Here is a 10402-nt window from a genome sequence, read left to right on the forward strand (position 1 = left end):
TACCTCAAACACATAATGAATCTCTCTTTATTTTAGCCATTCTAATTAACACAAAGTGACTAAAACTTGTCTTATTAGCTAATTTGTATACAAACTAACGGGTTGAGAAAGTTAGAATTTCAAAAACTGATCCTCTTTGACAATGTAAAGAAAAAGTGCAACCAGGTGTAATTTGGGCTTGACGGTTAAAATTTAAAAATTTAGAGAAAGAACGTAAATACATACTCTTGTTATGCCATATATAAATATCTACAGAAGCTTAACAAATGATGTGCTTCACTGTACGCTAATGCCTATTGAAATTGCATGTTTATTTTGAGTAACTTATTATCTCCGAAATATCTGGTGTGTGTTTTGTCTGGTGCGGATACTTTAAGGAACAAAGAGAATACTGTGTGTCTATCTTTAGACAACTTAAATTACAATAAAAAAATGTACAAACAAAGTTTCAAATGTTAAGCATAATTAGCCTTGAAGTAATGAAATTTAATTTTTCTCCGTTTAATTACTTAGTAATTATTACGTTTTCTAGTTCTTTCCGGTATCGGTATTCAATAAAGCAATTTCCGGAAAAATATCGGATAGAATAGGTTCTCTAATAGTCTTCAACAGGGACAAAGTCAATAAGGACAGCTGGATTCTTTAAGGTGAAGTAGAAAGTAAAGGAACGAAGAAAGACTAGATCATACAACAGAAAAGGAGACAGAATAGATCATAAATTAGAATCGGGAAAGAAGACGATCAGAAATGTGGTTAAGAACAGATGGATCAGGAGAAAAGCTAGATAACTGTACAATATCGGTAAGTGAGAATATGCTTCATAATTTATGGAACAGAATAAGGAAGGACTAAAGGTATGTTATGGAACAAAAGAAGAAGCACGGAACAAAAGAAGAAACGGAACAGAAGAAGGGCGAATATATCAGGAGAGAAGAATAGATCATAAAAATAAAACCAGGAAGGAAGGATAGAGCATGAAATGGAAGAATAGATCATAAAAGAGAATCAGGAAGGAAGGATAAAGCATAAAATACAATCAGGAAGGAAGAATAGATCATAAAATAGAATCAGTAAGGAAGAATAGATCATAAAATAGAATCAGGAAGGAAGAATAGATCATAAATTAGAATCAGAATAGATCATCAAATAGCATCAGGAAGGAAGAATAGATCGTAAAATAGAATCAGGAAGGAAGAATAGATCGTAAATTAGAAAATCAGGAACGCAGAATAGATCATAAAATAGAATCAGTAACATAGAATAGATCATAATATAGAATCAGGAAGGAAGAATAGATCATAAAATAGAATCAAGAAGGGAGAAAGAAATTATATAAGGGAATCAGGAAGGAAGAATAGATCATTACATATAGCAGGAAGGAAGGGTCGAAAAAATAATCAGAAAGGAAGAACAGATCATGAAGGCGAGATTCTATGACATGTATTCAGAAATGAAACTCAAATGCAAAGATGACGGTTCCTTTCCACCATGAATGAAAAACACATATCTTAAATTAAAGCATATCCCAGCACGGTTATAAAATATCATACAATACATCTGTAATCTTTGGGTCAATGCAACATGAAGTGTTTGTTATTTGGTAAAGCTTACAGATTGGAACAAATTCAGGCTAAATCCTGTTGACATATCTTTAGAATAATTCATGGGACATGGACCTAAAACAATACAGTTCTCCACTTGATGTATGTTCATCTGTAATGTAATTAAGAGGTCATTGAAACGAGAAGTGCTAAATCAGAGAGGGGTGAAAATTCAGACTAAGCCCTTTTGACATACCTTTTTAATAATGTATAGAACATGGGCCTAAAACAATGCCCTCGCTACTTGAGATATGTATTATAATGTAATCAACGAGTCATTGAAACGAGAAGTGTCGGTAATTACTATAAAATGGTTGAAAAGCAATCAGGATAAAACACATATATAAACAATAATCTGCGATTAACCTGATCTCGTAATCCCTAATATACAATAGTTATGTTGTATCGGAGAAGTCGGATCAAATCACTACAAAATATCACCTACGGCCATGGTCAGAGCCTTAGTCTTTCCTACACGGTGACCAGAGCGAAAATACCACTGATCAGTGATTATGAAAACAGTCGCAGTGCGATTAAGCTTTGCTTAAACCAACATTTTCTTATACCCCATACCATCATCAATCAAATCAAAAATCGCTTTTTACTTCCATTCGCAAGAAAAAGTAAATTGAACATCCAACCTGTGAAATTTTGGTTCTTTATTGCCGGTTGAAGAATACAAAGATACTTTATATAACTTCCTTAGTTTTGAATTTTGGTGATATTTTGTACATGACAAAAACTGAGTTTGAAGGTTTTAACCCCAAACAAACAAAAGCTGCGAAAACTGCAATGTATCCGTTCTAACTTCATTGAATTTTGTGCGAAATCATGAACACGAAATGAATTTTGATTTGATTGATATGAGAATCCACGATATATATTTATATAAGAACTTATATATGTTATTCTTGGCGAAGTGAATAATGTAGAATACAGGGATAATAACTGAGGATTCCTTTTATTGTCGCCTTCTTGGTTACAGTTGACTTTCGAGTTGATCAACAAATACTAAAATGTTTACATGCAACACCGACATATTGCTTTTCTGCCTGTTCACTTCTGAAACCTCTGCTTTAATACAATTAAAAAACAAAGATACCCAATCATATACGGCACATGTCCACGTATGAGACCATCCCGCAATGGATAGATCTGTTTATTGATCATTGAGGCACGGGGACAGACCACAAATCGCTAAAATGAATCTACTGTCTAAACTGACTTAGCTGACTTAAACCTGGTCCTGCCACATCAACCAATAACAAAATTCACGTCCAATTATGACTGGCCTAGATGGATGGTCGCTAAGGCACGTCGTAAGGGTCTACAAAGATGTTATCAGTCGTTAAACCTCTTATCTCTGTACATCCCATCATAACTATTAGCTTATCTTTTCTTATAGCACATTATCATCATTAGAGAAAAGACTTGGTTCTGATCCGCATTATGCAACCATCTTTAATAAAAGTATTATAACTGTAAATGATATTGGTATAGAATTTGATAAAAGGGTCATTAACCCGTCTTTAAACCTCTTTCAAATATTAGATAAGACAAACAATGTTTTTACTTATTTTCAATTAAGATTCCAAATAAGCAAGGGAATCGGATTCAATTTTTTGTCATTTTGTTCATCTTTGCCAAAACCGTTTGACGCCATGGTTTTGGTGATGGTGCCGTTATACTCAATTTTGTCAGAAATGCCAGAAACCATGGGAAAACTCGGAATAGTTTCACGACTTGTGCTATATTAGAAGCGGTGACGATTTCATTTACGTGTTTAGCAACCATGCATATAATCGAAATTTTGACCTTTTGAAATGGTCAGAGGTCTTTCGGTGCCCAAAAGGTCTGAATGTGTACGAACTTGTTAATTTGGTTAAAATTGATATTTGTTATGTCAACGTTCATGTATGGCTTATACAACGCCTTTGGAAAGTATTACCTTTTGCAGCACCGAATGCTTCTTTTACTCACTTATGATTGATATACTTCCTCATTTGAAAAAAGTTCATAGGCTGCTACCAATGTTTCACAAAGTGTTGTTTTGGATTTCGGGTTTCGTTTTGCGGTTCGGATCGTCAGTATATTTATCCAGACTATTACAGGAGCACCCGGATATTGCGTAATATAGACCATCCATTCCAATTTCTCAAAATAGTTGCCCCCCCCCCCACCCCAGGCTTATACAGCTGAAAGAATCAACCCCTTTCTCCCCAAAACCTAAATGTGCAGAGTGTATGTTTTCGCAGGCAAAATAATATTCACATCGGGTCTGAAATAACAATGTTCTCAAAATAACAGATGGTAAATGGTAACTTGTTATTACTTTCCGTTATTGTCCATATTCACCTATCTTATACATATCATAACAAGAGTAATCCCTAAAAATAAAGATTTGACCTCGATTTATTGTTATTTGGTCCGTTATTGACCGACCATAACTACCTCATAACGGTCACTTCAAAGTAAACTGACCACTGTCAAGGTAAACAGATATGTATAATAAAGAAAAAGTGAAAATAATTAACGAGTTTTTACACTTATTCTGATACCGGATACTATCATTTAATATATTTTATAATCTTTAAATCCTAAATGGTCATTTCTGAAGACTTCATTAATAATTTTGTGAAAGATGGCGTACGTCAGTGATTTACTAGAAAGGGTTTATGTCGTTAAAAATTGATATAAATACAGAGAAAACAGTTTACATAATATACACTATTTAAATACAACCCCGTGCCAGTGCCTTCTGTTGAATAGTAATTGGTTTCTTTTCAACCACCCTTATCACTATTTTTATAAGCATAGTTGTATAGCATTTACCGAGATGCTAAATAATATTTGATATAATGTCGTCACAATCGTTTTGATAATACTTGTCATGCTTAAGCATTGTTTTGATAATACTTGGCATGCATAAGCATTGTTTTAATAAGACTTAATGCTTAAGCATGGTTTAATTCCCATAACAATTTTTTTTGATAATGCTTTGGCATGCTTAAGCATTGTTTTGATAATACTTGGCATGCTTAAGCATTGTTTTGATAATAATTGGCATGCTTAAGCATTGCTTTGATAATAACTTGGCATGCTTAAGCATTGCTTTGATAATACTTGGCATGCTTAAGCATAGTTTAATGCCAAAAACATTTTTTTGATAATACTTGTTTGACAATACTTTCATATACTTCATATAATTCTTGTGCTCGTATATAGTCATTATGTTTGATGATGCTTGGTATACTTAAGTCGTAATGTTATGTTTGATCTTGCCTGATAAAGCATGACGTCTTATGCCTTTTTACGAGAGTTATAAATTCAGATATCAATATTCATCAATACGTATATATAGTGTAATGATTAATGACAATATTTATTAATAATATGACTATATATGTTAATACGATTAAAGAATTAACATAGCTAACTAGATTTTACTCTTGTTATGAGACATTCCGATTTTCTTTAAGTATTTTCCCTATGATAATTAGATTAGTGTAGTTCTTCATTATATATTCATGAGACGCCCCCTTTCGCCTTATTGCACCCTCGCAATTGAATTTGTGGAGGGGGGGGGGGGAGTATCTGAGATTGCCCGAATCTCTAACCTAGTTACGAGAATTTTGCCGAAAAACTTGCTTTTGGGCCTGCGAGGGAGGGCAAGTGCAAGAAGAAAACCTCTTGCAGTTTAAACTCTGTCATTGCAAATTCCATGGCTCATTAGTTAAATCAGATACAGTAAGAGGAGTTATAACTGTATTTTTTACCAAAGTCTAATAACTTTTGAATATTTTCTTCAATAGATTATCACGTTCAGTTCAGCTCAAAAAGCTGATTATTTTTTGGAAAATTTCATTGAAATTAGAGATGATACTTAGGTGAAATCATGCGTTATGGAGCCAAGTGGACAATACCTCCCCCCGGATTATAGCTCTAATCCCATGTTTATTGCATATACAATGACTTATGAAGACTTATAAAATTGTTTTGTATTTTGAGGAACATATACAACCTTTTGGGGGATATTGGGTGTGGTTTCGTCAACATAAATATTATCATAACCTAGCAACGGCTACTAACAAATAAAGCAAGAGTAACGTGTAGGGTAAAATTAATACAAGAATGTCCAAAATAATATTTCACCATAACAATTTTTGGAAGAGTGGCGTCTTGAATCTACGATTTTAATTGCGCTGAAAGTCATTAGTTGAATCGAGTCTATGGGCTAAAGTGTTACTAGACTACCACAAAAATGTTTTAGGAGGAATTTCGACATGAAAGACTAGTCACTAAAACTAATTCGGCAACGAACCCAAATGATACCACTGCATAAATAGTTCCGGGCGTGTAAAAGAGACGATGAACGCTGTAGTAGATTCTTCTTTAAAACAATCTTTGGGTGCAATCTAAGAAACGCAGAAGAATTAGCTATTCCGTGAACATGAATTCGGCGAAGGTTTAATGTGCCGTTGAAGACGTACAATTTCAATACTTGATAGAAGATACGAACAAACAAAATCATATTGAAACTAACTTTGCCTGCAAGACCCAAGACGAAAATGTTTTATATTTGAATATGGTCTCCTGAAAACGAATATTTGAAAAAAAATAAGAAAAAAGACTTGCTTGAACTAAATCGAGGACGGAGTGAAGCATAATCGGTTAGGACAATGGAATCTTTTCATGTTACTTCATATAAATGATGGTCGTGTGTTCTTATCTCAGTCAGCAAGCCAAAAAATCTGGGCGGTCACCTGGAAGTAATCATCCTTCCTCATTTTTGAATATTTTTGCGGTTTTGCGCTGGACCCTCTGGTTGACAGAATCCTCGTGAACCAAAGTTAATATTCCTGTCAAAGATAGTTATTCCTAATCTCTATCTTCCATCTGATGATAATGTAAATTGTAGAAACGCTGTGTTCAATAAAACTCAGGCGTAGTATACCATAATATTTAATTTGTCTAACTCGGATCACTCTTAATTTTTGAACTAGAACCACCATTGTCGATCTATTGGATTAAATTGAAAAACCAAACATTCCAAACCCTTTTTGTATCAAAGCCAACTACACAATTAAAAGCTGTAAACAGTGAAAGTTTTTACAATGCATAAATAAGTAACAAAATATTTTATACATGTCTTGACCTTTCTTCAACTTTGTGAATCAACGTTTATGGAACGCGAAAAACAAGAAAATGCTTTTAAGATAGTTACGCTTATGAGATTTAAAAGAATGTTGATTACTTTTCCTGGTTGTTTTTTTTCAGGCGTTGGAGGGGGGGGGGGGGGGGCTGATTGTATAGGCGGATAGGATAGTAAACCACACCCCAAAATTTATATTATTTAATTTTTAAAAGCGGAGATGCTTTAGTCCGAATTTCCGACGAGAAGATGCCCTAACCAAACATTTTATTTCAGTGAATCGGATGATATTCTATCGCCAATGTTATTCAATTGAAAATTATATTATGTTATTAAAATAACTGATAGGGGCATTCAATTCAGAAATTTCACGTGTGTAATATCACTAGCGCATATCCTACGTTTCTCAAACCATCTTGACTTTTTGTGCAACGACTGCTAATGTTCCATTAAAAAAGAAATTGCGCTATGGTTAGATATATATCTAACAGTCATTATCAATCACTTTCAAATTATCTTTTTTTTTCGCGGTTTGTAGGGTAAACTTTATTATACATATGCACATTTGTATTTCACAAGCACAAAGCACACCATAACTATGCGTCATTCTATGCCCTATTTTATTCATTGCATAACAGCCTATGATGCATGGTGTGAATAAATTTACTTTTTTATGTTCCCCCTATTAAGAAAGATTTAATGTGTTGATATTTTAATCCAATGCGGTAACGGTGAATTGTGTACAACTTGTATGAGTATGGTTATGCATAATAGGGATTCGGTCGTCATATTTGCTCTACCTGTACTTTTATAGAATAACCTCTTACGTCTAGTTCGTCTATAATATAGGACGTAAGCCCAAAGTTATCATAATCGGTAATAAATGAGAGGCAACTCTCTGTAAGGCCTGTTCTCAGACGTCAAGAGAAAGGCCGAACACAGCTAAGTCTGCCGTATTTTCACAATGTCAAGCTATTACGAACTTCGTCTTCTACCTTTTCTTGAATCACGGCGGAATGCATCGATTTGATAAGATTTACGCCAGCGAATACAGCTAGCCCTCGACATTGTTTACAGACATTTTACCGAGGACTGCGATTGGCTGTAATCACTCATGTACAATTCAACCAAAACGCCACATTAACAAACATCCGCAATACAAGAAAAGTGGCTATTGCAGTCAAGGTGCCAGACGAAGTGCGTTATACTGTACTGTTGTCATCAATTATTTGTATCATGACATCAGGAGCAGAACCACTTTAAACGTTTTACAGCTTAAATAATTCTTGGGTTGTCTTCAAATTATACGCTGGTGGGTTAAATAGGTCTACTGTTGAAAGATATATTATCCAAAACCAAAATAACTATTAGTATTATCGAATATGAATAGAGGATGAGTCACATGTTTTTCTTGTCGTTAGTCGGTCAGTATATTATTCAAGGTTGGAGACCGCTATTGGTGTATGCTTTAAGCGAAGGCGAAGGACAAGGAACTACATTTTGATTTTGAAGACTGTTTAGAAAACTACATTCTGCACATAAAATATATCCGTATTAGCTTTCAATACCAAGATCTGTTGGGTTCAGATAGGTCAGATGGATTTAAAGGGATACTGATAATTTAGACCAATTTACAGGCAGATGTCTCTGGTTCCTGCAGTTACACAGAAAAGAAGTGGTTGATGGCGTCACTTATCGCGATTAGTGACGTCATAATCACAAACGTCTGACTGAAAATTGAAATAGTACAAATTGTCCCCTATACACATATTTTTTTTTTAAAATAAAAAACTTCTTTACAATGACATGTAGACCACCAATATCTAATCGTTCGATGAGATAGCAATTTTTTGTCATGTTTCTCAAAATAGTGAGGCCGAATTGGCTAAACTTTGTTTTTGAATGTGTATTTTGATTCGTAGACTTCTGGGCCCTGATAGCAGACTGTTCGATGGTCTGATTTCAAGAATTGCTTTTGATCCCTTTAAAATATCAACGAATATTTGCAAAATTCGAGCAAATCAGTTATTTTTCTATCAATGCTTCCGAGCTGATATGTTAAAATTTATTAATCATACCTCCCAACTTACTAAAGTATTGTTCAGCCGCGGAAATGATGTTATATTAAGAAAAAGTGAAAAGTAAGATCATATCACATGCTAATATTTTTTCATCATGTCTACAAATAAATTTCCTTACATTTATCAAAACTGAGTAAATTAAGCCCGAGTTCATTTTTTTTGGGTCAAAAGCGTTCAAAAGTTTTTAATTCTTGAGAAAATCGAATTCTATACATTAATGCCCCAAAATATGTGCCATAATGCACCATATCATTTTTTTGTAATTTTCGTTGGAAGAACTCTCTCAGAGTTGGGGGTTGCGCCTATGTGGTTCACAGAGTTGCCTCATTTTGAAGCTCAACCTCGATAGTTGCCCCCTACCATCCTTAAGTCAGTGTGTCCCCTATTTGTAGCCCAAACCTCGGGAAGCTGGCGCCGCCATTGGTGATGAGGCTGTGTGAACTCTTTCCCAAGCAAATATATTAAAATATAAGAGAAAAAAATATATCTCAAACAGGTGTACTTATTGATTCTATTATCATCAAAAATAAATCCTTTTATCTTAGTTATATACATCATCACGATTAAGTCAACTCAAGTGGGGTGGGGTTTCTCTCATTTTAAATTGGTTTCTGGGAACTTCAATAATACTATGTTCTTGTGATATCTTAAGTGATAGCTCCCTTTTTTGAATTAATAGTCCGAATCACCATGTGTTCTTTGGTCTTATAGCGACACGTCTTCTGGTTTTCTCCGATCATCAACCATCTCCAGACTTACCTTGGTCGACTTTATAATTGAAAGCAAGATTAATTTTGAAATCTGTATATATATTGACAAAATTGACTTAATCTATTCAGTAAGATCTTTGGAATGACCCAAGGCGGCTGTTTCCTCATACGGACCTGAATTTCTCATATTATTTCTGTGGATGATCTCCCTTTTCTTGACTTCATCAGTACCAGACCATTGGATGAAGGACAGAGTAGATCGCATCAGATATTCCCCCGGGGGTATAAGGAAGTGCTCGATGTTGCTCGACGGTTTCCGACTTTTTCACAAAAAATTCAGCCGATCGACCAAAAAAATAAATAAAATGATTGAGTACTATCGCAGTCTAATTAAACTTCTGTTAACTTCCGTTCGTATTTTATTAGTTTCGTTTCGTATGTTTTGTTAACTATTAGCTTTATTAACTTTGTACTACAGTAAGGTCTAACACCGTCTTTCTTGACTTTTAACTCTCTTAACCTTTGCTTAACCTCTGTTTTAACCAATCACATGACTGCCCTTTCCAGCGACGTGATAAAATACGAACAGAAGCTTGGTGAAATGGGGGTATTACTGACGAATCACTCGCTAATGAAAACTCTGAAAGTATGGATGTTAAATGAAATATATTTGAATTCGAAAGTGTCATCCTATGACAATCCCAAATATTAACGCCTTCAGCATTCACCATTCAAACGATAAAAGTTTACAATCGGACTAAAAACACGTACAAGTCTTTTTCACATAATTATTAATGTTCCATCAATAGAAAATCCGTCCACTCATCGATAGAACAATGGTCAAAATAAATATTTGAA

This window comes from Lottia gigantea, assembly GCF_000327385.1.
Source record: "Lottia gigantea unplaced genomic scaffold LOTGIsca_176, whole genome shotgun sequence".
Lineage (NCBI taxonomy): Eukaryota > Metazoa > Mollusca > Gastropoda > Lottiidae > Lottia > Lottia gigantea.